The sequence below is a fragment of the Vicugna pacos genome, unplaced genomic scaffold, assembly GCF_048564905.1.
Source record: "Vicugna pacos unplaced genomic scaffold, VicPac4 scaffold_19, whole genome shotgun sequence".
NCBI lineage: Eukaryota > Metazoa > Chordata > Mammalia > Artiodactyla > Camelidae > Vicugna > Vicugna pacos.
In genome coordinates this window covers 21,903,408-21,931,359 of record NW_027328740.1, presented here as the reverse complement: position 1 = coordinate 21,931,359, position 27,952 = coordinate 21,903,408, and the positions used below count along the sequence as shown (strand labels likewise).

The following is a 27,952-nucleotide window of genomic DNA, read 5'->3' as shown; positions in this document are numbered from 1 at the left end:
ATCCCTCAAAATGGATGCCTGAGTGGAGGGGAGGGAAGAGCAAGTGCTTGATAGCTAGGCCCAAACCTGGGAAAAGGCTTACCTGGGCTTGGTGCACTTTGATCTGAATGGCTTGGAATTGCCCCTTGGGTCGTGTGGATTATCTGACCTCTTTCAAGAACATGAGCGTTTTTATCATCTCTGCCATCTCTTCTCTTTAGATGTCAGGGATCTTAGACCCGTTCTTGGAGCAGAGAATTGAGGAACTTCCTCCAGTCCACGGTGGCACTCCATATGTTCCTGCTAGTATCAGCGATGTTCAATAAGTCTCATGAATGCCTTTCGAGCCTGCTATCCTCTACAGCTGTCTCCAGGCCAGTATTCTCTATTGTAGCAGAACATCTCTCATCAATGTGTTCGCATCTCTCCTCAATCCGTGCAGCCATATTTTCGGCCAGCTTCTCTTCGTGTCTCCCATAAAGTCGACTTCAACAGGACTGGGCAAGTCTGAAAGGACCTCGGAGCCTCTCCAGTAAGCTGAAGACAGGCAGATCTTCCACTGTCTGCCCTTTCAGGTTCTGGAAACTGACCCGTGAACTCAGGTCTTTGGGCAGCAGCAGTATCTCGAACTGACACAGCTTCCCGGACCAAAGACCTAAGCCAAGCTCCACAGAGGGCGGCAGCCCCTCCATCGCACTGATCCACCCACAGAACTCTGCCCGGTTACCTAGGATCCACCAGCCACAACAAGCCTCGCGGTACACACCAACATTCCACCTGGAATCCAACCGCTAACTGCCATCCCCAATGGCTGCTGCATCTTGTCAGTGTTGGGGGAGGGGCTGCATCCGACGAGAGGTTCCTAAGGTAAAAGTGATTCTACCCACTAGCGTCCCATGGGCCTTTGTTCTTCCCTCTTTCCTTTTGTTCAGATCTGTATGCACTGTAGCAACGGAGGGAAGTGTGTCCATTTTCAGTTGAATGTTTCACACGTCTTTAAACTTTCTAACAGTTCACAGTACACAGAGACCCACTAAGGGAAATGATTGTTCCTGTAATATGGGCACACCCGCAATACAGAGCCGTCGGTTGATTGCTGCTGAAACACCCGCATTCACGGGACATCTATCCATTTGTTTCAAGGGGGCTGAAATTCCTAGGAATGATACAATCCCCAATGTGCACTTTACTGCCTGTCTCTTTTGAACTTAGTACACTTTTGCGGAGCTACTTTTCCTTGTTATAGGCTTGTGCCATTTCTTCTCGACGTAGTGTAGAATATGGCATTCATTCATCCTGTTGGAAGACTTGCAAGTCTATATCACGGACTAGGAGTCCATTGGATTCCAAATCGGCATTTGGGTTAGGTCACGATATGCTCATATGAATCAATATTTACGAATATAAATGCACGCCTCTGATGTCCGAATACAGGTGTGCTGAGTACATTCAAGCCGCGATACTGGGTCGATGCGTACTGAATGATCCTTGACATCACCTTGAGTAATTTCTTTTGAATATTCATGTTACCCTACCCTTTTTGTGTTGTTTGTTTGTTTGATTCTTTCTTGGTCTGCTTCTCGTTTGTTTTGCAAACACGTCAGGCCATGCATCTCTCCGTTTGCTTCCAACAGAGAGTCATATAAGCTGACTCCCTTAAGATAGTGCTTCCAATCCCCTATGATTTCCTGCTTCCCTCTCCCATCTTTAGGGTTTTGTTGTCCTCCTTGCTTTCTTCTTGTTTCTTCTTTTCCACTCATGCTCTTCTTGCATTTCCAATAAGGGTTTTCTTCTTTCCATTTCATCTTGCTGCTTATCCCTTCAGGGGAGAATTCTCAACCTTTCTTTAAGGATAAGTTTTGAACTGCTGAATTCTTTTAAGATTTGCAGGTCTGTGGCATTCTCTAGCTCTGCTGTTATTAGAAATGGTGGTCATGTGGCATAGGCTACCCTAGATGGCAGCATTTTGCCATTCAAGCTATGGTCTATGTCCTGGCACTCCTCCCTGTCCTGCAATATTGCTGCTGAGATAGCAGCTGAAACCCCTCTGGAGGTTCTCTTGTGACTATGTTGCTTTCCTCCAGGCGCATTTTAAATCACTGGGATGCTCATGAACTTTGTTGATTTGGATCATACAGCTGCTGCTAAGTCTATTGGGATTCCACCTCTTTTGGACGCTGTGTACTTCCTGAATTCGCCTAGATGATTCTATCTTGGCTTTCAGCAAGTTTCAGTCTGATTTTTCTACACATAACTTTTCAAACATTGTTTGTTTCTTTATCTCTTGCTTTTCCATCTGGGACTCTTTCGAATTTTAGTCTTTCATGCCTTGTCTTCAACCAGGATTCAACAGCAGTGTTTTCATTGGTTTGCACTTGCTTTCCTATGTGTGCTTCTGACCGAGGGATTTCTGTTCCCCTGTCTTCAAAGTCATTCACGCGTCCCTCTGCAATATCTAGTCTGCATAGGACGGAATGTTAGCCCTGATATTTTCTCATCCACTGAGTTTTCTGATATTTTTTGGCTCGTCTTTAGGCTTTCTCTTCCCCTTTTCTGGTATTCTGCCTTTTGTGATTCTGAGACACTGTTGTTCTTCAGTGTTTCCCTCACCTCCATTTTCAATACTTGCTCTGGAGAGCGTTTTGCAGTCTAGTTGTCTGAAAGCTTATCTTTAGGGCCTTCAATCTCTTTGGAACTGAAAATGGTACTTCCTTTTCCTTTTACTGTATTTCTTCATCTCTACTGGTCAGGTAATTTCAGGTATCTAATGTAGACTTCTAGGGCTTTGTGAAGTGAAAACTTTAGACTCTTGGCTCTACACAATTGCATGGGATTTCTGTGAGGACAAATTTTCCTAGACATTGATGCCATGTCCTGTTCCTGTGTGTGTTGTCTGGTCTATCTCCAATTACTGGTGTTGCCTTTGTTGTGATGAACACCCCATACTATATCGATTAGGATAACCTCATTTTGATTACGCTTATCTCACAAATCTGAAAGAGCACAGGACACTTCCTCTGGTGGAAATGGAGCTTCTAAAGGTTCTCAGCTCTGCATTCTTCTCTATGTTATTTTGGAGTGTTTCCAGAAGAGCAGAGTGTGAGTGCGCTTGTGCTTTGTAGTGCCACGGGAATGTCCCACTGAAACCAGTTCTTCCAAGAGCTTCTCTGTCTGCAGAAACACCAGTGGAAGCATATCTATGGATGTCACACATCAGGGCCTGCTGGAATGATCCCGCAGCCCGAACGTGGTGTCCTCGCTGCCGAACCGTGCCGGTGCCATCCAAAATGTAGCATCCGCTTTTGAGAGATAAACTGAAGGAAATCCTTCCTCTTCACACGCTGTGGTCTTGGACCACACTTCCTTGTCCTCTCATCCTTGTGGCACGGGTGCACGAAGGCAACCACAGAGCTGTTGCACATCCTGTGCCTCAAACCAAACCATAATCACAGCCCAGGTTATGAATGTAGCAGATCCTAAGGCTTTTCATTCTGAATTCAAACCCAAGGTCCCCTGGATCCCTCAGCCCCGATGCACAATATCTCTGATTCAGCCCCACACATGCTCTATTGGCAAAAGGCCAAATTGGTCTCTGGTCCTGCAGATGCACTGGGTGTGGCCATGGGACATATCGATAATTTCAACTGCGCGCGCCAGGGTCGTTGCTTGCTCATTGGGGTTCCAGGTCGGTTTGCTCTCTTGATAGGACCCACCACATCCCACAACGCACTCCAGATCCCTGAGACTCAGCGTGTGCCATCATCCGTAGCCCTATCCCTCCCTGAACGCTTCCTCTGCTACCTCAAATTTGGCAGCTCGGATCTTGGTCTCAGAATCAACTGTGGCGATATTTTACACTGGATTCTTTGATTTCTGTCAACCAAGCATCTGCTGTGCACTCTTCTAACACTCAGCGCATCACCTTCAATCCCATGTCCCCTGTCCGCTTGAGAGTGTGCGTCCAAGTTAAAGAGAGTTTCACCTTTACTGCTCCATCAACAGGGCTCAGACCATGCACTGGTATCCATTCCCTGCTTTTCCTTCTCCTGCTTCCAGGTGTTCTGAGGCCTCATCCTGTCTTTGGAAGTAACAGACCTCTCTTCGGCAAGTGTCCTGTGCCAAGGGCTGGGTGAGTGGATGTTTCCATTGCTGTGTTCATGGGAGTGAGTGAGCGCAGGTTGCACTGCTTCTCTGTCAACTGGGCATCGATGAATCAACACTTTCCAGATACATTTCACAGAAATGTGATTTTTTTTTATCTCTTGGTTTCTATACAGCCGTGGTGGGAGGGATTGTCCGAAGACTCCAGTTTTGACATTGTGTTGATATCTCATTTGCAGTCTTTAAAAATTTAATTGAATTTATATAAATGTTTTGGGAGTTATACGAAAATGAAGTTAGTTTCTGAAACATACTAAACCGACCTAGAAGCCAGACTTGTCAATTTCGGTAACATTTTGTCAGCTCTAAGGAAAACATAGACAGATAGAATGCAAACTAGCAGTCCGAACTGTTAAAGGGGTCATGTCAACTCTTTACTGTTGAAGCCTCCGAAACCAACAGGAACCATGAAATAACTAATGGAAACATGAAATAACCCCCAAGCTCGGATTCACTTGTGCATGTGGTGCCCTGTACTCCCGATGACACCTCCTGGTCAATGTTGGCATTTCAAGGTGTAACATCCCTCTCAAGGAAAATACAAGAGGAAACGAACTAAATATATACATTTAGCTTTGAATCCAAAGAACCTAGAGGCATTATAGCTATGAGAACCCTGCTGCAGCTATGCTAGGCTACTGAGAACCAGGTGTTCTTCTATCAGTGATGAGAACGCTTAATCATCCGATCATGTTGGGTAAAGCACTTGAATGCAACCAAGTCTGCACCCCCATGATAGATGGCCCCCGGGGACTTGACTCAATTGATACACGGTCCACATAAGCTGTGTCTTTCATGTCATTGGTGACTTTTACAGTTCAGTTCACTATCTGACTTCTAATATTTACCTAGAATGTCTTGAAAAACGGAGAACTAATACAGATTCAAGTTCAGTCAAAGATTCCCCTCACTTACCACACTCCCTTCACCCCAGAGAAGACATAAACCCAGCATTTGCTGAATCTAGCGGAAGGCCATCGTTTCTTTGTGGGAGCTAAGTATTCAATTCCTATCTATTTCATACGAGAGTATTTGACCTTTATGGGGTTCCCTGTTGTTCACAGAGGATGAAGCTAGAGGAACTCTGTTTCTAGGAGGGGCTTGCTGTTCTCTTAGTGGCTTCATTGCAGCTCAGGTACTGATCCCTCAAAATGGATGCCTGAGTGGAGGGGAGGGAAGAGCAAGTGCTTGATAGCTAGGCCCAAACCTGGGAAAAGGCTTACCTGGGCTTGGTGCACTTTGATCTGAATGGCTTGGAATTGCCCCTTGGGTCGTGTGGATTATCTGACCTCTTTCAAGAACATGAGCGTTTTTATCATCTCTGCCATCTCTTCTCTTTAGACGTCAGGGATCTTGGACCCGTTCTTGGAGCAGAGAATTGAGGAACTTCCTCCAGTCCACGGTGGCCCTCCGTATGTTTCTGCTAGTATCAGCGAGGTTCAATATGTCTCATGAATGCCTTTCGAGCCTTCTATCCTCTACAGCTGTCTCCAGGCCAGTATTCTCTATTGTAGCAGAACATCTCTCATCAATGTGTTCGCATCTCTCCTCAATCCGTGCAGCCATATTTTCGGCCAGCTTCTCTTCGTGTCTCCCATAAAGTCGACTTCAACAGGACTGGGCAAGTCTGAAAGGACCTCGGAGCCTCTCCAGTAAGCTGAAGACAGGCAGATCTTCCACTGTCTGCCCTTTCAGGTTCTGGAAACTGACCCGTGAACTCAGGTCTTTGGGCAGCAGCAGTATCTCGAACTGACACAGCTTCCCGGACCAAAGACCTAAGCCAAGCTCCACAGAGGGCGGCAGCCCCTCCATCGCACTGATCCACCCACAGAACTCTGCCCGGTTACCTAGGATCCACCAGCCACAACAAGCCTCGCGGTACACACCAACATTCCACCTGGAATCCAACCGCTAACTGCCATCCCCAATGGCTGCTGCATCTTGTCAGTGTTGGGGGAGGGGCTGCATCCGACGAGAGGTTCCTAAGGTAAATGTGATTCTACCCACTAGCGTCCCATGGGCCTTTGTTCTTCCCTCTTTCCTTTTGTTCAGATCTGTATGCACTGTAGCAACGGAGGGAAGTGTGTCCATTTTCAGTTGAATGTTTCACACGTCTTTAAACTTTCTAACAGTTCACAGTACACAGAGACCCACTAAGGGAAACGATTGTTCCTGTAATATGGGCACACCCGCAATACATAGCCGTCGGTTGATTGCTGCTGAAACACCCGCATTCACGGGACATCTATCCATTTGTTTCAAGGGGGCTGAAATTCCTAGGAATGATACAATCCCCAAGGTGCACTTTACTGCCTGTCTCTTTTGACCTTAGTACACTTTTGCGGAGCTACTTTTCCTTGTTATAGGCTTGTGCCATTTCTTCTCGACGTAGTGTAGAATATGGCATTCATTCATCCTTTGGAAGACTTGCAAGTCTATATCACGGACTAGGAATCCATTGGATTCCAAATCGGCATTTGGGTTAGGTCACGATATGCTCATATGAATCAATATTTACGAATATAAATGCCCGCCTCTGATGTCCGAATACAGGTGTGCTGAGTACATTCAAGCCGGGATACTGGGTCGATGCGTACTGAATGATCCTTGACATCACCTTGAGTAATTTCTTTTGAATATTCATGTTACCCTACCCTTTTTGTGTTGTTTGTTTGTTTGATTCTTTCTTGGTCTGCTTCTCGTTTGTTTTGCAAACACGTCAGGCCATGCGTCTCTCCGTTGGCTTCCAACAGAGAGTCATATAAGCTGACCCCCTTAAGATAGTGCTTCCAATCCCCTAAGATTTCCTGCTTCCCTCTCCCATCTTTACGGTTTTGATGTCCTCCTTGCTTTCTTCTTGTTTCTTCTTTTCCACTCATGCTCTTCTTGCATTTCCAATAAGGGTTTTCTTCTTTCCATTTCATCTTGCTTCTTATCCATTCAGGGGAGAATTCTCAACCTTTCTTTTAGGATAAGTTTTGAACTGCTGAATTCTTTTAAGATTTGCAGGTCTGTGGCATTCTCTAGCTCTGCTGTTATTAGAAATGGTGGTCATGTGGCATAGGCTACCCTAGATGGCAGCATTTTGCCATTCAAGCTATGGTCTATGTCCTGGCACTCCTCCCTGTCCTGCAATATTGCTGCTGAGATAGCAGCTGAAACCCCTCTGGAGGTTCTCTTGTGACTATGTTGCTTTCCTCCAGGCGCATTTTAAATCACTGGGATGCTCATGAACTTTGTTGATTTGGATCATACAGCTGCTGCTAAGTCTATTGGGATTCCACCTCTTTTGGACGCTGTGTACTCCCTGAATTCGCCTAGATGATTCTAACTTGGCTTTCAGCAAGTTTCAGTCTGATTTTTCTACACATAACTTTTCAAACATTGTTTGTTTCTTTATCTCTTGCTTTTCCATCTGGGACTCTTTCGAATTTTAGTCTTTCATGCCTTGTCTTCAACCAGGATTCAACAGCAGTGTTTTCATTGGTTTGCACTTGCTTTCCTATGTGTGCTTCTGACCGAGGGATTTCTGTTCCCCTGTCTTCAAAGTCATTCACGCGTCCCTCTGCAATATCTAGTCTGCTTAGGACGGAATGTTAGCCCTGATATTTTCTCATCCACTGAGTTTTCTGATATTTTTGGCTCGACTTTAGGCTTTCTCTTCCCCTTTTCTGGTATTCTGCCTTTTGTGATTCTGAGACACTGTTGTTCTTCAGTGTTTCCCTCACCTCCATTTTCAATACTTGCTCTGGAGAGCGTTTTGCAGTCTAGTTGACTGAAAGCTTATCTTTAGGGCCTTCAATCTCTTTGGAACTGAAAATGGTACTTCCTTTTCCTTTTACTGTATTTCTTCATCTCTACTGGTCAGGTAATTTCAGGTATCAAATGTAGACTTCTAGGGCTTTGTGAAGTGAAAACTTTAGACTCTTGGCTCTACACAATGGCATGGGATTTCTGTGAGGACAAATTTTCCTAGACATTGATGCCATGTCCTGTTCCTGTGTGTGTTGTCTGGTCTATCTCCAATTGCTGGTGTTGCATTTGTTGTGATGAACACCCCATACTATTTCGATTAGGATAACCTCATTTTGATTACGCTTATCTCACAAATCTGAAAGAGCACAGGACACTTCCTCTGGTGGAAATGGAGCTTCTAAAGGTTCTCAGCTCTGCATTCTACTCTATGTTATTTTGGAGTGTTTCCAGAAGAGCAGAGTGTGAGTGCGCTTGTTCTTTGTATTGCCACGGGAATGTCCCACTGAAACAAGTTCTTCCAAGAGCTTCTCTGTCTGCAGAAACACCAGTGGAAACATATCTATGGATGTCACACATCAGGGCCTGCTGGAATGATCCCACAGCCCGAACTTGGTGTCCTCGCTGCCGAACCGTGCCGGTGCCATCCAAAATGTAGCATCTGCTTTTGAGAGATAAACTGAAGGAAATCCTTCCTCTTCTCACGCTGTGGTCTTGGACCACACTTCCTTGTCCTCTCATCCTTGTGGCACGGGTGCAGGAAGGCAACCACATAGATGTTGCACATCCTGTGCCTCAAACCAAACCATAATCACAGCCCAGGTTATGAATGTAGCAGATCCTAAGGCTTTTCATTCTGAATTCAAACCCAAGGCCCCCTGGATCCCTCAGACCCGATGCACAATATCTCTGATTCAGCCCCACACATGCTGTATTGGCAAAAGGCCAAATTGGTCTCTGGTCCTGCAGATGCACTGGATGTGGCCATGCGACATATCGATAATTTCAACTGCGCGCGCCAGGGTGGTTGCTTGCTCATTGGGGTCCCAGGTCGGTTTGCTCTTTTGATAGGACCCACCACATCCCACAACGCACTCCAGATCCCTTAGACTCAGCGTGTGCCATCATCCGTAGCCCTATCCTTCCCTGAACGCTGCCTCTGCTACCTCAAATTTGGCAGCTCGGATCTTGGTCTCAGAATCAACTGTGGGGATATTTTGCACTGGATTCTTTGAGTTCTGTCAGCCAAGCATCTGCTGTGCACTCTTCTAACACTCAGCGCATCACCTTCAATCCCATGTCTCCTGTCCGCTTGAGAGTGTGCGTCCAAGTTAAAGAGAGTTTCACCTTTACTGCTCCATCAACAGGGCTCAAACCATGCACTGGTATCCATTCCCTGCTTTTCCTTCTCCTGCTTCCAGGTGTTCTGAGGCCTCATCCTGTCTTTGGAAGTAACAGACCTCTCTTCGGCAAGTGTCCTGTGCCAAGGGCTGGGTGAGTGGATGTTTCCATTGCTGTGTTCATGGGAGTGAGTGAGCGCAGGTTGCACTGCTTCTCTGTCAACTGGGCATCGATGAATCAACACTTTCCAGATACATTTCACAGAAATGTGATTTCTTCTTATCTCTTTGTTACTATACAGCCGTGGTGGGAGGGATTGTCCGAAGACTCCAGTTTTGACATTGTGTTGATATCTCATTTGCAGTCTTTAAAAATTTAATTGAATTTATAAAAATGTTTTGGGAGTTATACGAAAATGAAGTTAGTTTCTGAAACATACTAAACCGACCTAGAAGCCAGACTTGTCAATTTCGGTAACATTTTGTCAGCTCTAAGGAAAACATAGACAGATAATATGCAAACTAGCAGTCCGAACTGTTAAAGGTTTCATGTCGACTCTTTAATATTGAAGCCTCCGAAACCAAAAGGAACCATGAAATAACTAATGGAAACATGAATTAACCCCCAAGCTTGGATTCACTTGTGCATGTGGTTCCCTTTACTCCCGATGACACCTACTTGTCAATGTTGGCATTTCAAGGTGTAATATCCCTCTCAAGGAAAATACAAGAGGAAACGAACTAAATATATACATTTAGCATTGAATCCAAAGAACCTAGATGCATTTTAGCTATGAGAACCCTGCTGCAGCTATGCTAGGCTACTGAGAACCAGGTGTTCTTCTATCAGTGATGAGAACACTTAATCATCCGATCATGTTGGGTAAAGCACTTGAATGCAACCAAGTCTGCACCCCCATGATAGATTACCCCCGGGGGCTTGACTCAATTGAAAGACGGTCCACATAAGCTGTGTCTTTCATGTCATTGGCGACTTTTACAGTTCAGTTCACTATCTGACTTCTAATATTTACCTAGACTGTCTTGAAAAACGGAGGCCTAATACATATTCAAGTTCAGTCAAAGATTCCCCTCACTTACCACACTCCCTTCACCCCAGAGAAGACATAAACCCAGCATTTGATGAATCTAGCGGAAGCCCATCGTTTCTTTGTGGGAGCTAAGTATTCAATTCCTATCTATTTCATACGAGAGTATTTGACCTTTATGGGGTTCCCTGTTGTTCACAGAGGATGAAGCTAGAGGAACTCTGATTCTAGGAGGGGCTTGCTCTTCTCTTACTGGCTTCATTGCAGCTCAGGTACTGATCCCTCAAAATGGATGCCTGAGTGGAGGGGAGGGAAGAGCAAGTGCTTGATAGCTAGGCCCAAACCTGGGAAAAGGCTTACCTGGGCTTGGTGCACTTTGATCTGAATGGCTTGGAATTGCCCCTTGGGTCGTGTGGATTATCTGACCTCTTTCAAGAACATGAGCGTTTTTATCATCTCTGCCATCTCTTCTCTTTAGACGTCAGGGATCTTGGACCCGTTCTTGGAGCAGAGAATTGAGGAACTACCTCCAGTCCACGTTGGCCCTCCGTATGTTTCTGCTAGTATCAGCGAGGTTCAATATGTCTCATGAATGCCTTTCGAGCCTTCTATCCTCTACAGCTGTCTCCAGGCCAGTATTCTCTATTGTAGCAGAACATCTCTCATCAATGTGTTCGCATCTCTCCTCAATCCGTGCAGCCATATTTTCGGCCAGCTTCTCTTCGTGTCTCCCATAAAGTCGACTTCAACAGGACTGGGCAAGTCTGAAAGGACCTCGGAGCCTCTCCAGTAAGCTGAAGACAGGCAGATCTTCCACTGTCTGCCCTTTCAGGTTCTGGAAACTGACCCGTGAACTCAGGTCTTTGGGCAGCAGCAGTATCTCGAACTGACACAGCTTCCCGGACCAAAGACCTAAGCCAAGCTCCACAGAGGGTGGCAGCCCCTCCATCGCACTGATCCACCCACAGAACTCTGCCCGGTTACCTAGGATCCACCAGCCACAACAAGCCTCGTGGTACACACCAACATTCCACCTGGAATCCAACCGCTAACTGCCATCCCCAATGGCTGCTGCATCTTGTCAGTGTTGGGGGAGGGGCTGCATCCGACGAGAGGTTCCTAAGGTAAATGTGATTCTACCCACTAGCGTCCCATGGGCCTTTGTTCTTCCCTCTTTCCTTTTGTTCAGATCTGTATGCACTGTAGCAACGGAGGGAAGTGTGTCCATTTTCAGTTGAATGTTTCACACGTCTTTAAACTTTCTAACAGTTCACAGTACACAGAGACCCACTAAGGGAAACGATTGTTCCTGTAATATGGGCACACCCGCAATACATAGCCGTCGGTTGATTGCTGCTGAAACACCCGCATTCACGGGACATCTATCCATTTGTTTCAAGGGGGCTGAAATTCCTAGGAATGATACAATCCCCAATGTGCACTTTACTGCCTGTCTCTTTTGACCTTAGTACACTTTTGTGGAGCTACTTTTCCTTGTTATAGGCTTGTGCCATTTCTTCTCGACGTAGTGTAGAATATGGCATTCATTCATCCTGTTGGAAGACTTGCAAGTCTATATCACGGACTAGGAATCCATTGGATTCCAAATCGGCATTTGGGTTAGGTCACGATATGCTCATATGAATCAATATTTACGAATATAAATGCCCGCCTCTGATGTTCGAATACAGGTGTGCTGAGTACATTCAAGCCGGGATACTGGGTCGATGCGTACTGAATGATCCTTGACATCACCTTGAGTAATTTCTTTTGAATATTCATGTTACCCTACCCTTTTTGTGTTGTTTGTTTGTTTGATTCTTTCTTGGTCTGCTTCTCGTTTGTTTTGCAAACACGTCAGGCCATGCGTCTCTCCGTTGGCTTCCAACAGAGAGTCATATAAGCTGACTCCCTTAAGATAGTGCTTCCAATCCCCTATGATTTCCTGCTTCCCTCTCCCATCTTTACGGTTTTGATGTCCTCCTTGCTTTCTTCTTGTTTCTTCTTTTCCACTCATGCTCTTCTTGCATTTCCAATAAGGGTTTTCTTCTTTCCATTTCATCTTGCTGCTTATCCATTCAGGGGAGAATTCTCAACCTTTCTTTTAGGATAAGTTTTGAACTGCTGAATTCTTTTAAGATTTGCAGGTCTGTGGCATTCTCTAGCTCTGCTGTTATTAGAAATGGTGGTCATGTGGCATAGGCTACCCTAGATGGCAGCATTTTGCCATTCAAGCTATGGTCTATGTCCTGGCACTCCTCCCTGTCCTGCAATATTGCTGCTGAGATAGCAGCTGAAACCCCTCTGGAGGTTCTCTTGTGACTATGTTGCTTTCCTCCAGGCGCATTTTAAATCACTGGGATGCTCATGAACTTTGTTGATTTGGATCATACAGCTGCTGCTAAGTCTATTGGGATTCCACCTCTTTTGGACGCTGTGTACTCCCTGAATTCGCCTAGATGATTCTAACTTGGCTTTCAGCAAGTTTCAGTCTGATTTTTCTACACATAACTTTTCAAACATTGTTTGTTTCTTTATCTCTTGCTTTTCCATCTGGGACTCTTTCGAATTTTAGACTTTCATGCCTTGTCTTCAACCAGGATTCAACAGCAGTGTTTTCATTGGTTTGCACTTGCTTTCCTATGTGTGCTTCTGACCGAGGGATTTCTCTTCCCCTGTCTTCAAAGTCATTCACGCGTCCCTCTGCAATATCTAGTCTGCTTAGGACGGAATGTTAGCCCTGATATTTTCTCATCCACTGAGTTTTCTGATATTTTTGGCTCGTCTTTAGGCTTTCTCTTCCCCTTTTCTGGTATTCTGCCTTTAGTGATTCTGAGACACTGTTGTTCTTCAGTGTTTCCCTCACCTCCATTTTCAATACTTGCTCTGGAGAGCGTTTTGCAGTCTAGTTGACTGAAAGCTTATCTTTAGGGCCTTCAATCTCTTTGGAACTGAAAATGGTACTTCCTTTTCCTTTTACTGTATTTCTTCATCTCTACTGGTCAGGTAATTTCAGGTATCAAATGTAGACTTCTAGGGCTTTGTGAAGTGAAAACTTTAGACTCTTGGCTCTACACAATTGCATGGGATTTCTGTGAGGACAAATTTTCCTAGACATTGATACCATGTCCTGTTCCTGTGTGTGTTGTCTTGTCTATCTCCAATTGCTGGTGTTGCATTTGTTGTGATGAACACCCCATACTATTTCGATTAGGATAACCTCATTTTGATTACGCTTATCTCACAAATCTGAAAGAGCACAGGACACTTCCTCTGGTGGAAATGGAGCTTCTAAAGGTTCTCAGCTCTGCATTCTACTCTATGTTATTTTGGAGTGTTTCCAGAAGAGCAGAGTGTGAGTGCGCTTGTTCTTTGTATTGCCACCGGAATGTCCCACTGAAACCAGTTCTTCCAAGAGCTTCTCTGTCTGCAGAAACACCAGTGGAAGCATATCTATGGATGTCACACATCAGGGCCTGCTGGAATGATCCCGCAGCCCGAACTTGGTGTCCTCGCTGCCGAACCGTGCCGGTGCCATCCAAAATGTAGCATCTGCTTTTGAGAGATAAACTGAAGGAAATCCTTCCTCTTCTCACGCTGTGGTCTTGGACCACACTTCCTTGTCCTCTCATCCTTGTGGCACGGGTGCAGGAAGGCAACCACATAGATGTTGCACATCCTGTGCCTCAAACCAAACCATATTCACAGCCCAGGTTATGAATGTAGCAGATCCTAAGGCTTTTCATTCTGAATTCAAACCCAAGGCCCCCTGGATCCCTCAGCCCCGATGCACAATATCTCTGATTCAGCCCCACACATGCTCTATTGGCAAAAGGCCAAATTGGTCTCTGGTCCTGCAGATGCACTGGATGTGGCCATGCGACATATCGATAATTTCAACTGCGCGCGCCAGGGTGGTTGCTTGCTCATTGGGGTCCCAGGTCGGTTTGCTCTTTTGATAGGACCCACCACATCCCACAATGCACTCCAGATCCCTTAGACTCAGCGTGTGCCATCATCAGTAGCCCTATCCCTACCTGAACGCTGCCTCTGCTACCTCAAATTTGGCAGCTCGGATCTTGGTCTCAGAATCAACTGTGGGGATATTTTGCACTGGATTCTTTGAGTTCTGTCAGCCAAGCATCTGCTGTGCACTCTTCTAACACTCAGCGCATCACCTTCAATCCCATGTCTCCTGTCCGCTTGAGAGTGTGCGTCCAAGTTAAAGAGAGTTTCACCTTTACTGCTCCATCAACAGGGCTCAGACCATGCACTGGTTTCCATTCCCTGCTTTTCCTTCTCCTGCTTCCAGGTGTTCTGAGGCCTCATCCTGTCTTTGGAAGTAACAGACCTCTCTTCGGCAAGTGTCCTGTGCCAAGGGCTGGGTGAGTGGATGTTTCCATTGCTGTGTTCATGGGAGCGAGTGAGCGCAGGTTGCACTGCTTCTCTGTCAACTGGGCATCGATGAATCAACACTTTCCAGATACATTTCACAGAAATGTGATTTCTTCTTATCTCTTTGTTACTATACAGCCGTGGTGGGAGGGATTGTCCGAAGACTCCAGTTTTGACATTGTGTTGATATCTCATTTGCAGTCTTTAAAAATTTAATTGAATTTATATAAATGTTTTGGGAGTTATACGAAAATGAAGTTAGTTTCTGAAACATACTAAACCGACCTAGAAGCCAGACTTGTCAATTTCGGTAACATTTTGTCAGCTCTAAGGAAAACATAGACAGATAGAATGCAAACTAGCAGTCCGAACTGTTAAAGGTTTCATGTCGACTCTTTAATGTTGAAGCCTCCGAAACCAAAAGGAACCATGAAATAACTAATGGAAACATGAATTAACCCCCAAGCTTGGATTCACTTGTGCATGTGGTTCCCTTTACTCCCGATGACACCTACTTGTCAATGTTGGCATTTAAAGGTGTAATATCCCTCTCAAGGAAAATACAAGAGGAAACGAACTAAATATATACATTTAGCTTTGAATCCAAAGAACCTAGATGCATTTTAGCTATGAGAACCCTGCTGCAGCTATGCTAGGCTACTGAGAACCAGGTGTTCTTCTATCAGTGATGAGAACACTTAATCATCCGATCATGTTGGGTAAAGCATTTGAATGCACCCAAGTCTGCACCCCCATGATAGATTGTCCCCGGGGGCTTGACTCAATTGAAAGACGGTCCACATAAGCTGTGTATTTCATGTCATTGGCGACTTTTACAGTTCAGTTCACTATCTGACTTCTAATATTTACCTAGACTGTCTTGAAAAACGGAGGCCTAATACAGATTCAAGTTCAGTCAAAGATTCCCCTCACTTACCACACTCCCTTCACCCCAGAGAAGACATAAACCCAGCATTTGCTGAATCTAGCGGAAGGCCATCGTTTCTTTGTGGGAGCTAAGTATTCAATTCCTATCTATTTCATACGAGAGTATTTGACCTTTATGGGGTTCCCTGTTTTTCACAGAGGATGAAGCTAGAGGAACTCTGATTCTAGGAGGGGCTTGCTGTTCTCTTAGTGGCTTCATTGCAGCTCAGGTACTGATCCCTCAAAATGGATGCCTGAGTGGAGGGGAGGGAAGAGCAAGTGCTTGATAGCTAGGCCCAAACCTGGGAAAAGGCTTACCTGGGCTTGGTGCACTTTGATCTGAATGGCTTGGAATTGCCCCTTGGGTCGTGTGGATTATCTGACCTCTTTCAAGAACATGAGCGTTTTTATCATCTCTGCCATCTCTTCTCTTTAGACGTCAGGGATCTTGGACCCGTTCTTGGAGCAGAGAATTGAGGAACTACCTCCAGTCCACGTTGGCCCTCCGTATGTTTCTGCTAGTATCAGCGAGGTTCAATATTTCTCATGAATGCCTTTCGAGCCTGCTATCCTCTACAGCTGTCTCCAGGCCAGTATTCTCTATTGTAGCAGAACATCTCTCATCAATGTGTTCGCATCTCTCCTCAATCCGTGCAGCCATATTTTCGGCCAGCTTCTCTTCGTGTCTCCCATAAAGTCGACTTCAACAGGACTGGGCAAGTCTGAAAGGACCTCGGAGCCTCTCCAGTAAGCTGAAGACAGGCAGATCTTCCACTGTCTGCCCTTTCAGGTTCTGGAAACTGACCCGTGAACTCAGGTCTTTGGGCAGCAGCAGTATCTCGAACTGACACAGCTTCCCGGACCAAAGACCTAAGCCAAGCTCCACAAAGGGTGGCAGCCCCTCCATCGCACTGATCTACCCACAGAACTCTGCCCGATTACCTAGGATCCACCAGCCACAACAAGCCTCGCGGTACACACCAACATTCCACCTGGAATCCAACCGCTAACTGCCATCCCCAATGGCTGCTGCATCTTGTCTGTGTTGGGGGAAGGGCTGCATCCAACGGGAGGTTCCTAAGGTAAAAGTGATTCTACCCACTAGCGTCCCATGGGCTTTTCTTCTTCCCTCTTTCCTTTTGTTCAGATCTGTATGCACTGTAGCAACGGAGGGAAGTGTGTCCATTTTCAGTTGAATGTTTCACACGTCTTTAAACTTTCTAACAGTTCACAGTACACAGAGACCCACTAAGGGAAAATATTGTTCCTGTAATATGGGCACACCCGCAATACATAGCCGTCGGTTGATTTCTGCTGAAACACCCGCATTCACGGGACATCTATCCATTTGTTTCAAGGGGGCTGAAATTCCTAGGAATGATACAATCCCCAATGTGCACTTTACTGCCTGTCTCTTTTGATCTTAGTACACTTTTGCGGAGCTATTTTCCTTGTTATAGGCTTGTGCCAATTCTTCTCGACGTAGTGTAGAATATGGCATTCATTCATCCTTTTGGAAGACTTGCAAGTCTATATCACGGACTAGGAATCCATTGGATTCCAAATCAGCATTTGGTTTAGGTCACGATATGCTCATATGAATCAATATTTACGAATATAAATGCACGCATCTGATTTCCGAATACAGGTGTGCTGAGTACATTCAAGCCGCGATACTGGGTCGATGCGTACTGAATGATCCTTGACATCACCTTGAGTAATTTCTTTTGAATATTCATGTTACCCTACCCTTTTTGTGTTGTTTGTTTGTTTGATTCTTTCTTGGTCTGCTTCCCGTTTGTTTTGCAAACACGTCAGGCCATGCATCTCTCCGTTTGCTTCCAACAGAGAGTCATATAAGCTGACTCCCTTAAGATAGTGCTTCCAATCCCCTATGATTTCCTGCTTCCCTCTCCCATCTTTAGGGTTTTGATGTCCTCCTTGCTTTCTTCTTGTTTCTTCTTTTCCACTCATGCTCTTCTTGCATTTCCAATAAGGATTTTCTTCTTTCCATTTCATCTTGCTGCTTATCCCTTCATGGGAGAATTCTCAACTTTTCTTTTAGGATAAGTTTCGAACTGCTGAATTCTTTAAGATTTGCAGGTCTGTGGCATTCTCTAGCTCTGCTGTTATTAGAAATGGTGGTCATGTGGCATAGGCTACCCTAGATGGCAGCATTTTGCCATTCAAGCTATGGTCTATGTCCTGGCACTCCTCCCTGTCCTGCAATATTGCTGCTGAGATAGCAGCTGAAACCCCTCTGGAGGTTCTCTTGTGACTATGTTGCTTTCCTCCAGGCGCATTTTAAATCACTGGGATGCTCATGAACTTTGTTGATTTGGATCATACAGCTGCTGCTAAGTCTATTGGGATTCCACCTCTTTTGGACGCTGTGTACTTCCTGAATTCGCCTAGATGATTCTATCTTGGCTTTCAGCAAGTTTCAGTCTGATTTTTCTACACATAACTTTTCAAACATTGTTTGTTTCTTTATCTCTTGCTTTTCCATCTGGGACTCTTTCGAATTTTAGTCTTTCATGCCTTGTCTTCAACCAGGATTCAACAGCAGTGTTTTCATTGGTTTGCACTTGCTTCCTATGTGTGCTTCTCACCGAGGGATTTCTGTTCCCCTGTGTTCAAAGTCATTCACGCGTCCCTCTGCAATATCTAGTCTGCTTAGGACGGAATGTTAGCCCTGATATTTTCTCATCCACTGAGTTTTCTGATATTTTTTGGCTCGTCTTTAGGCTTTCTCTTCCCCTTTTCTGGTATTCTGCCTTTTGTGATTCTGAGACACTGTTGTTCTTCAGTGTTTCCCTCACCTCCATTTTCAATACTTGCTCTGGAGAGCGTTTTGCAGTCTAGTTGTCTGAAAGCTTATCTTTAGGGCCTTCAATCTCTTTGGAACTGAAAATGGTACTTCCTTTTCCTTTTACTGTATTTCTTCATCTCTACTGGTCATGTAATTTCAGGTATCTAATGTAGACTTCTAGGGCTTTGTGAAGTGAAAACTTTAGACACTTGGCTCTACACAATTGCATGGGATTTCTGTGAGGACAAATTTTCCTAGACATTGATGCCATGTCCTGTTCCTGTGTGTGTTGTCTGGTCTATCTCCAATTACTGGTGTTGCCTTTGTTGTGATGAACACCCCATACTATATCAATTAGGATAACCTCATTTTGATTACGCTTATCTCACAAATCTGAAAGAGCACAGGACACTTCCTCTGGTGGAAATGGAGCTTCTAAAGGTTCTCAGCTATGCATTCTTCTCTATGTTATTTTGGAGTGTTTCCAGAAGAGCAGAGTGTGAGTGCGCTTGTGCTTTGTAGTGCCACCGGAATGTCCCACTGAAACCAGTTCTTCCAAGAGCTTCTCTGTCTGCAGAAACATCAGTGGAATCATATCTATGGATGTCACACATCGGGGCCTGCTGGAATGATCCCGCAGCCCGAACTTGATGTCCTCGCTGCCGAACCGTGCCGGTGCCATCCAAAATGTAGCATCCGCTTTTGAGAGATAAACTGAGGGAAATCCTTCCTCTTCTCATGCTGATGTCTTGGACCACACTTCCTTGTCCTCTCATCCTTGTGGCACGGGTGCATGAAGGCAACCACAGAGCTGTTGCACATCCTGTGCCTCAAACCAAACCATAATCACAGCCCAGGTTATGAATGTAGCAGATCCTAAGGCTTTTCATTCTGAATTCAAACCCAAGGCCCCCTGGATCCCTCAGACCCGATGCACAATATCTCTGATTCAGCCCCACACATGCTCTATTGGCAAAATGACAAATTGGTCTCTGGTTCTGCAGATGCACTGGGTGTGTCCATGGGACATATCGATAATTTCAACTGCGTGCGCCAGGATGGTTGCTTGCTCATTGGGGTCACAGGTCGGTTTGCTCTCTTGATAGGACCCACCACATGCCACAACGCACACCAGATCCCTGAGACTCAGCGTGTGCCATCATCCGTAACCCTATCCCTCCCTGAACGCTGCTTCTGCTACCTCAAATTTGGCAGCTCGGATCTTGGTCTCAGAATCAACTGTGGGGATATTTTGCACTGGATTCTTTGAGTTCTGTCAGCCAAGCATCTGCTGTGCACTCTTCTAACACTCAGCGCATCACCTTCAGTCCCACGTCTCCTGTCCTCTTGAGAGTGTGCGTCCAAGTTAAAGAGAGTTTCACCTTTACTGCTCAATCAACAGGGCTCAGACCATGCACTGGTATCCATTCCCTGTGTTTCCTTCTCCTGCTTCCAGGTGTTCTGAGGCCTCATCCTGTCTTTGGAAGTAACAGACCTCTCTTCGGCAAGTGTCCTGTGCCAAGGGCTGGGTGAATGGATGTTTCCATTGCTGTGTTCATGGGAGCGAGTGAGCGCAGGTTGCACTGCTTCTCTGTCAACTGGGCATCGATGAATCAACACTTTCCAGATACATTTCACAGAAATTTGATTTCTTCTTATCTCTTTGTTACTATACAGCCGTGGTGGGAGGGATTGTCCGAAGACTCCAATTTTGACATTGTGTTGATATCTCATTTGCAGTCTTTAAAAATTTAATTGAATTTATATAAATGTTTTGGGAGTTATACGAAAATGAATTTAGTTTCTGAAACATACTAAATCGACCTAGAAGCCAGACTTGTCAATTTCGGTAACATTTTGTCAGCTCTAAGGAATACATAGACAGATAGAATGCAAACTAGCAGTCCGAACTGTTAAAGGGGTCATGTCAACTCTTTACTGTTGAAGCCTCCGAAACCAACAGGAACCATGAAATAACTAATGGAAACATGAAATAACCCCCAAGCTTGGATTCACTTGTGCACGTGGTGCCCTTTACTCCCAATGACACCTACTGGCCAGTGTTGTCATTTCAAGGGGTAACATCCCTCTCTAGGAAAATACAAGAGAAAACAAACCAAATAAATACATTTAAGTTTGAATCCAAAAGCACCTAGAGGCATTATAGCTCAGGGAACCCTGCTGCAGCTATGCTAGGCTATTGAGGAACAGGTGTTCTCCTATCAGTGATGAGAAACCTTAATCATCCGATCATGTTGGGTATAGCAATTGAACGCAACCAAGACTGCACCCAATGATATAATGCCCCCGGGGGCTTGACTGAAGTGAAAGACTGTCCACATAGCTGTGACTTTGATCACATTGGCGACTTTTACAGTTCAGTTCACTATCTGATTCTAATATTTACCTAGACTGTCTTGAAAAATGGAGGCCTAATGCATATTCAAGTTCAGTCAAAGATTCCCCTCACTTACCACACTCCTTTCACCCCAGAGAAGACAAAAACCCAGCATTTGCTGAATCTAGCGGAAGGCCATCGTTTCTTTGTGGGAGCTAAGTATTCAATTCCTATCTATTTCATACGAGAGTATTTGACCTTTATGGGGTTCCCTGTTGTTCACAGAGGATGAAGCTAGAGGAACTCTGATTCTAGGATGGGCTTGCACTTCTCTTACTGGCTTCATTGCAGCTCAGGTACTGATCCCTCAAAATGGATGCCTGAGTGGAGGGGAGGGAAGAGCAAGTGCTTGATAGCTAGGCCCCAACCTGTTAAAGGCTTACCTGGGCTTGGTGCATTTTGGTCTAAAGGCTTGGAAATGCCCCTTGGGACGTGTGGATTCTCACGACCTCTTCCAAGAACATGAGCATTTTGATCATCTCGGCCATCTCTTCTCTTCAAGACGTCAGGGATCTTGGACCCGTTCTTGGAACAGAGAATCGAGGAACTTCCTCAAGTCCACGTTGGCACTCCGTAGGTTTCTGCCAGGATCAGCGAGGTTAAATATGTCTCATGAATGTTTTTCGAGCCTGGTATCCTCTACAGCTGTCTCCAGGCCAGTATTCTCCACTGTAGCACAACATCTCTCATCAGTGTGTTCGCATCTCTCCTCAATCCGTGCAGCCAGCTTTTCGGCCAGCTTCTCTTCGTGTCTCCCATAAAGTCGACTTCACCAGGACTGGGCAAGTCTGACAGTACCTCAGTGCCTCACCAGTAAGCTGATGACGGTCAGATCTTCCACTGTCTGCCCTTTCAGTTTCTGGAAACTGACCCGTGAACTCAGGTCTTTGGGCAGCAGCAGTAACTCGAACTGACACAGCTTCCCGGACCAAAGACCTAAGCCAAGCTCCACAGAGGGCAGCAGGCCCCCCATCACACTGATCCACCCACAGAACTCTGCCCGGTTACCTAGGATCCACCAGCCACAACAAGCCTCGCGGTACTCACAAACATTCCACCTGGAATCCAACCACTATCTGACATCCCCAATGGCTGCTGCACCTTGTCAGTGTTGGGGGAGGGGCTGCACCCGACGAGAGGTTCCTAAGGTAAATGTGATTCTACCCACTAGCGTCCCATGGGCCTTTGTCCTTCCCTCTTCCCTTTTGTTCAGATCTCTATGCACAGTACCAACGGAGGGAAGTGTGTTCATTTTCAGTTGATGGTTTCACACGTCTTTAAACTCTCTAACAGTTCACAGTACACAGAGACCCACTACAGGAAACTATTGTTCCTGTAACATCCAGACACTCGGAATACATATCCGTCGGTTGATTTCTACTGAAAACCCCGCACTCTCAGGACATGGATCCATTGGTTTCATGGGGGCTGAAATTCCTAGAAATGAAACCAACCCCAATGTGCACTTTACTGTCTGTCTCTTTTGCACTTAGTACACTTTTGCAGAACTACTTGTTTTTGTGATAGGCTTATGCCATTTCTTCTAGACTTAGGGTAGAATATGGCATTCATTCATCCTGTTGGAAGACTTGCAAGTCTATATCACGGACTAGGAATTCTTTTGACTCCAAATCGGCATTTGGGTAGGTCACGATATGCTCTTATGAATCAATATTTACGAATATAAATGCACGCCTCTGAATCCCGAATACAAGTGTGCTGAGTAAATGCAAGCCGCGATACTGGGTCGATGCGGGCTGAATGATCCTTGACATCACCTTGAGTATTTTCTTTCGAATGATCATGGTTCCCTTGGTATCTGTCAGCCAACCGTACCCTTTGGGTGCTTGTTTGTTGGTTTGATTCTTTGTTGGTCTGCTTCTCGTTTGTTTTGCAATCACGTCAGGCCATGTATCTCTCCGTTCACTTCCAACTGAGAGTCATTTAAGCTGATTCACTTGAGATAGTGCTTCCAATCACCTAGGACTTCCTGCTTCCCTCTCCCATCTTTAGGGTTTTGATGTCCTCCTTGCCTTCTTCTTGTTTCTTTTTGCCACTCATGCTCTTCTTGCATTTCCAATACGGGTTTTCTTCTTTCCAATTCATCCTGCTGCTTTTCTATTCAGGGGAGGATTCTCAACATTTCTTTTAGGATAAGGTTCGAACTGCTGAATTCTTTTAAGATTGGCCGGTCTGTGGAATTCTCTAGTTCTGCCGTTATTAGAAATGGCGGTCATGTGGCCTAGGCTACCCTAGATGGCAGCATTTGGCCATTCAGGATGTGGTCTATGTCCTGGCACTCCTCCCTCTCCTGCAATATGGCTGCCGAGATATCAGCCGAAACCCCTCTGGAGGTTCTGTTGGGACTATGTTGTTTTCCTCCAGGCGCATTTTAAATCACTGGGATGCTCATGAACTTTGTTGATTTGACTCCTTCTGCTGCTGGTAGGTCTATTGGGATTCCACCTCCTTTGGATGCTGTGTACTTCCTGAATTCGCATAGATGATTCTCTCTTGGCTTTCAGCAAGTTTCAGTCTGATTTTTTGACAGATCACTTTTCAGAAATTTTGTGTTTCTTTCTCTCTTGCTTTTCCATCTGGGACTCTTACGAATCCTAGTCTTTCATGCCTTGTCTTACCCCAGGATTCCACAGCAATGTGTTCATTGGTTTGAACTTGCTTTCCTATGTCTGTTTCTGACGAGGGATTTCTGTCCCCCTGTCTTCACAGTCATTCACGCGTCCCTCTGCATTACGTAGTCTGCTTAGGACTGAATTTTAGCCTTGATATTATCCCATCCATTGAGTTTTCTGATATTATTTGGCTCGTCTTTCGACTTTCTCTTCCCCTTTTCTGGTATTCTGCCTTTTGTGATTCTGAGACACTGTTGTTTTTAAGGGATTCCCTCACCTCCGTTTTCAATACTTGCTCTGGATAGAGTTTTGCAGTCTAGTTGTTTGAAAGCTTATCTTTTGGGCCTTCAATCTCGTTGGAACTGAAAATGGAACTTCCTGCTTCTTTTACTGTACTTCTTCATCTCCACTGGTCAGGTAATATCAGGTATCTAATGTAGACTTCTAGGGCTTTGTTAAGTGAAAACTTTAGACTCTTGGCTCTGCGCAATTCCATGGGATTCCTGTGAGGACAATTTCTCCTAGACATTGATGCCATGTCCTGTTCCTGTGTGTGTTGCCTGGTACCCCTCCAATTGCTGGTGTTGCCTTTGTTTTGATGAACACCCCATACTATTTCGATTAGCATAAACTCCTTTTGATTACGCTTATCTCACAATTCTGAAAGTGCACAGGACACTTCCTATTGTGGAAATGAAGCTTCTAAAGTTCTCAGCTCTGCATTCTGCTCTGTGTCATTTTGGAGTGTTTCCAAAACAGCCAACTGAGAGTGCGTTTGTGCTTTGTAGTGCCACGGGAATGTCCCAGTGAAACCAGTCCTTCCCAGAGCTTCTCTGTCTACAGAAACACCAGTGGAAGCAGATCTATGGATGTCACACATCAGGGCCTGCTGGAAAGATCCCGCAGACCGACCTTGGTGTCCTCGGTGCCGTACCGTGCCGGTGCCATCCAAAATGTAGCATCGGCTTTTGGGAGATAACGCTGAAGGAAATGCTTCCACTTCTCACGCTGTGGACTTGGACCTCTCTTTCTTGTCCTCTCGTCCTTGTGGCACGGGTGCACGAAGGCAACCAGAGAGCTGTTGCGCACCCTGTGCCTCGAATCAAACCATAATCCTAGAGCAGGTTATGAATGTAGCAGATCCTAAGGCTTTTCATTCTGATTTCAAAGTGAAGGCCCCCTGGATCCCTCAGACCCGATGCATGATATCTATGATTCAGCCCCACACGTGCTCTATTGGCAAAATGCCCAATTGGTCCCTGGTCCTGCAGATTCACTGTGTGTAGCCATGGGACATATAGATAATCTCAACCGAGCACGCCAGTGTAGTTGCTTTCTCATTGCGGTCACTGGTGGGTTTGCTCTCTTGATAGACCCACCACATCCCACAACCCACTCTAGATCCCTGAGAAACATCGTGTGCCATCATCCATAGCCCTATTCCTCACTGACCGCTGCCTCTGCTACCTCAAATTTGGCAGCTCGGATCTTGGTCTCAGAATCAACTTTGGGGATATTTTGTGCTGGTTTCTTTGAGTTCTGCCAGCCAAGCGTCTGCTGTGCACTCTTCTAACACTCAGCACATCACCTTCAATCCCATGTCTCCTGTCCGCTTGAGAGTGTGCGTCCAAGTTAAAGAGAGTTTCACCTTTGCTGCTCCATCACCAGGGGTCAGACCCTGCACTGGTTTCCATTCCCTGCTTTGCCTTCTCCTGCTTCCAGGTGTTCTGAGGCCTCATCCTGTCTTTGGAAGTAACAGACTTCTCTTCGGCAAGTGTCCTGTGCCAAGGGCTGGATGAGTGGATATTTCCATTGCTGTGTACATGGGAGCGAGTGAGCGCAGGTTGCACTGCTTCTCTGCCAAATGGGCATCGATGAATCAACACTTTCCAGATTCATTTCACAGAAATGTGATTTTTGTTTTGCTCTTTGTTACTATACAGCCGTGGTTGGAGGGATTGTCCGAAGACTCCAGTTTTGACATTGTGTTGATATCTCATTTGCAGTCTTTAAAAATTTAATAGAATTTATATAAATGTTTTGGGAGTTATACGAAAATGAAGTTAGTTTCTGAAACATACTAAATCGACCTAGAAGCCAGACTTGTCAATTTTGGTAACATTTTGTCAGCACTAAGGAAAACCTAGACAGATAGAATGCAAACTAGCGGTCCAAACTGTTAAAGGGGTCATGTCAACTCTTTTCTGTTGAAGCCTCCGAAACCAACAGGTACCATGAAATAACTATTGGAAATTTGAAATAACCCCCAACCTTGGATTCACTAGTGCATGTGGTGCCCTTTACTCCCAATGACACCTACTGGCCAGTGTTGGCATTTCAAGGGGTAACATCCCTCTCTAGGAAAATAAAAGAGAAAACAAACCAAATAAATACATTTAGGTTTGAATCCAAAAGCACCTGGAGGCATTATAGCTCAGGGAACACTGCTGCAGCTATGCTAGGCTATTGAGAACCAGGTGTTCTCCTATCAGTGATGAAAAACTTAACCATCCGATCACGTTGGGTAAAGCAATTGAACGCAACCAAGTCTACACCCCATGATATAGTGCCCCCGGTGGCTTGACTCAACTGAAAGACTGTCCACATAGCTGTGACTTTGATGTCATTGGCGACTTTTACAGTTCAGTTCACTATCTGATTCTATTATTTACCTAGACTGTCTTGAAAAACGGAGGCCTAATACATATTCAAGTTCAGTCAAAGATTCCCCTCACTTACCACACTCCCTTCACCCCAGAGAAGACATAAACCCAGCATTTGCGGAATCTAGTGGAAGGCCATCGTTTCTTTGTGGGAGGTAAGTATTCAATCCATATATATTTCAGTCGAGACTATTTGACCTTTAAGGAGATCACTGTTGTTCACAGAGTGTGAAGCTGGGGGAACTCTGGTTCTAGGAGGGGCTTGCCATTCTCGTACTGGCTTCATTGCAGCTCAGGTACTGATCCTTCAAATGGATGCCTGAGTAGAGGGGAGGGAAGAGCAAGTGCTTGATAGCTAGGCCCCAACCTGGGAAAAGGCTTACCTGGGCTTGGTGCGTTTTGGTCTGTAGGGCTTGGAAATGCCCCTTGGGACGTGTGGATTCTCACGACCTCTTCCAAGAACATGAGCATTTTGATGATCTTGGCCATCTCTTCTCTTTTTGACGTCAGGGATCTTGGACCCGTTCTTGGAGCAGAGAATCGAGGAACTTCCTCAAGTCCATGTTGGCACTCCGTAGGTTTCTGCCAGGATCAGCGAGGTTCAATATGTCTCATGAATGTCTTTCGAGCCTGGTATCTTCTACAGCTGTCTCCAGGCCAGTATTCTCCACTGTAGCACAACATCTCTCATCATTGTGTTCGCATCTCTCCTCAATCCGTGCAGCCAGCTTTTCGGCCAGCTTCTCTTCGTGTCTCCCATAAAGTCGACTTCACCAGGACTGGGCAAGTCTGACAGTACCTCGGAGCCTCACCAGTAAGCTGATGACAGGCAGATCTTCCACTGTCTGCCCTTTCAGGTTCTGGAAACTGACCCGTGAACTCAGGTCTTTGGGCAGCAGCAGTATCTCGAACTGACACAGCTTCCCGAACCAAAGACCTAAGCCAAGCTCCACAGAGGGCGGCAGCCCCTCCATCACACTGATCCACCCACAGAACTCTGCCCGGTTACCTAGGATCCACCAGCCACAACAAGCCTCGCGGTACACACCAACATTCCACCTGGAATCCAACCGCTAACTGCCATCCCCAATGGCTGCTGCACCTTGTCAGTGTTGGGGGAGGGGCTGCACCCGACGAGAGGTTCCTAAGGTAAATGTGATTCTACCCACTAGCGTCCCATGGGCCTTTGTCCTTCCCTCTTCCCTTTTGTTCAGATCTCTATGCACAGTACCAACGGAGGGAAGTGTGTCCATTTTCAGTTGATGGTTTCACACGTCTTTAAACTGTCTAACAGTTCACAGTACACAGAGACCCACTACAGGAATCTATTGTTCCTGTAACATCTGGACACCCGGAATACATATCCGTCGGTTGATTTCTGCTGAAAACCCCGCACTCTCAGGACATGGATCCATTGGTTTCATGGGGGCTGAAATTCCTAGAAATGAAACCAACCCCAATGTGCACTTTACTGTCTGTCTCTTTTGCACTTAGTACACTTTTGCAGAGCTACTTGTCTTTGTGATAGGCTTATGCCATTTCTTCTCGACGTAGGGTAGAATATGGCATTCATTCATTCTTTTGGAAGACTTGCAAGTCTATATCACGGACTAGGAATCCATTTGACTCCAAATCGGCATTTGGGTAGGTCACGATATGCTCTTATGAATCAATATTTACGAATATAAATGCACGCTTCTGATTTCCGAATACAAGTGTGCTGAGTATATTCAAGCCGTGATACTGGGTCGATGCGGGCTGAATGATCCTTGACATCACCTTGAGTATTTTCTTTCGAATGATCATGGTTCCCTTGGTATCTGTCAGCCAACCGTACCCTTT

At 45.6% G+C, this 27,952-nt stretch overlaps 3 long non-coding RNA genes across 3 annotated transcripts; 2 read left to right on the top strand and 1 right to left on the bottom strand.

Annotated features, from left to right (window-relative positions):
• Positions 1-27,420, bottom strand: LOC140693361 (uncharacterized). Its single transcript, XR_012069113.1, has 3 exons — positions 27,213-27,420; positions 10,810-11,359; positions 1-249 (listed from the first exon to the last, which is right to left on the bottom strand). It is a non-coding gene; the product is annotated as an uncharacterized lncRNA (long non-coding RNA).
• On the top strand, positions 573-5,693 carry LOC140693362 (uncharacterized). Its single transcript, XR_012069114.1, has 3 exons — positions 573-846; positions 4,036-4,108; positions 5,482-5,693. It is a non-coding gene; the product is annotated as an uncharacterized lncRNA (long non-coding RNA).
• Positions 5,763-10,871, top strand: LOC140693364 (uncharacterized). Its single transcript, XR_012069116.1, has 3 exons — positions 5,763-6,127; positions 9,315-9,387; positions 10,761-10,871. It is a non-coding gene; the product is annotated as an uncharacterized lncRNA (long non-coding RNA).
• Positions 27,421-27,952: the final 532 nt, after the last annotated feature.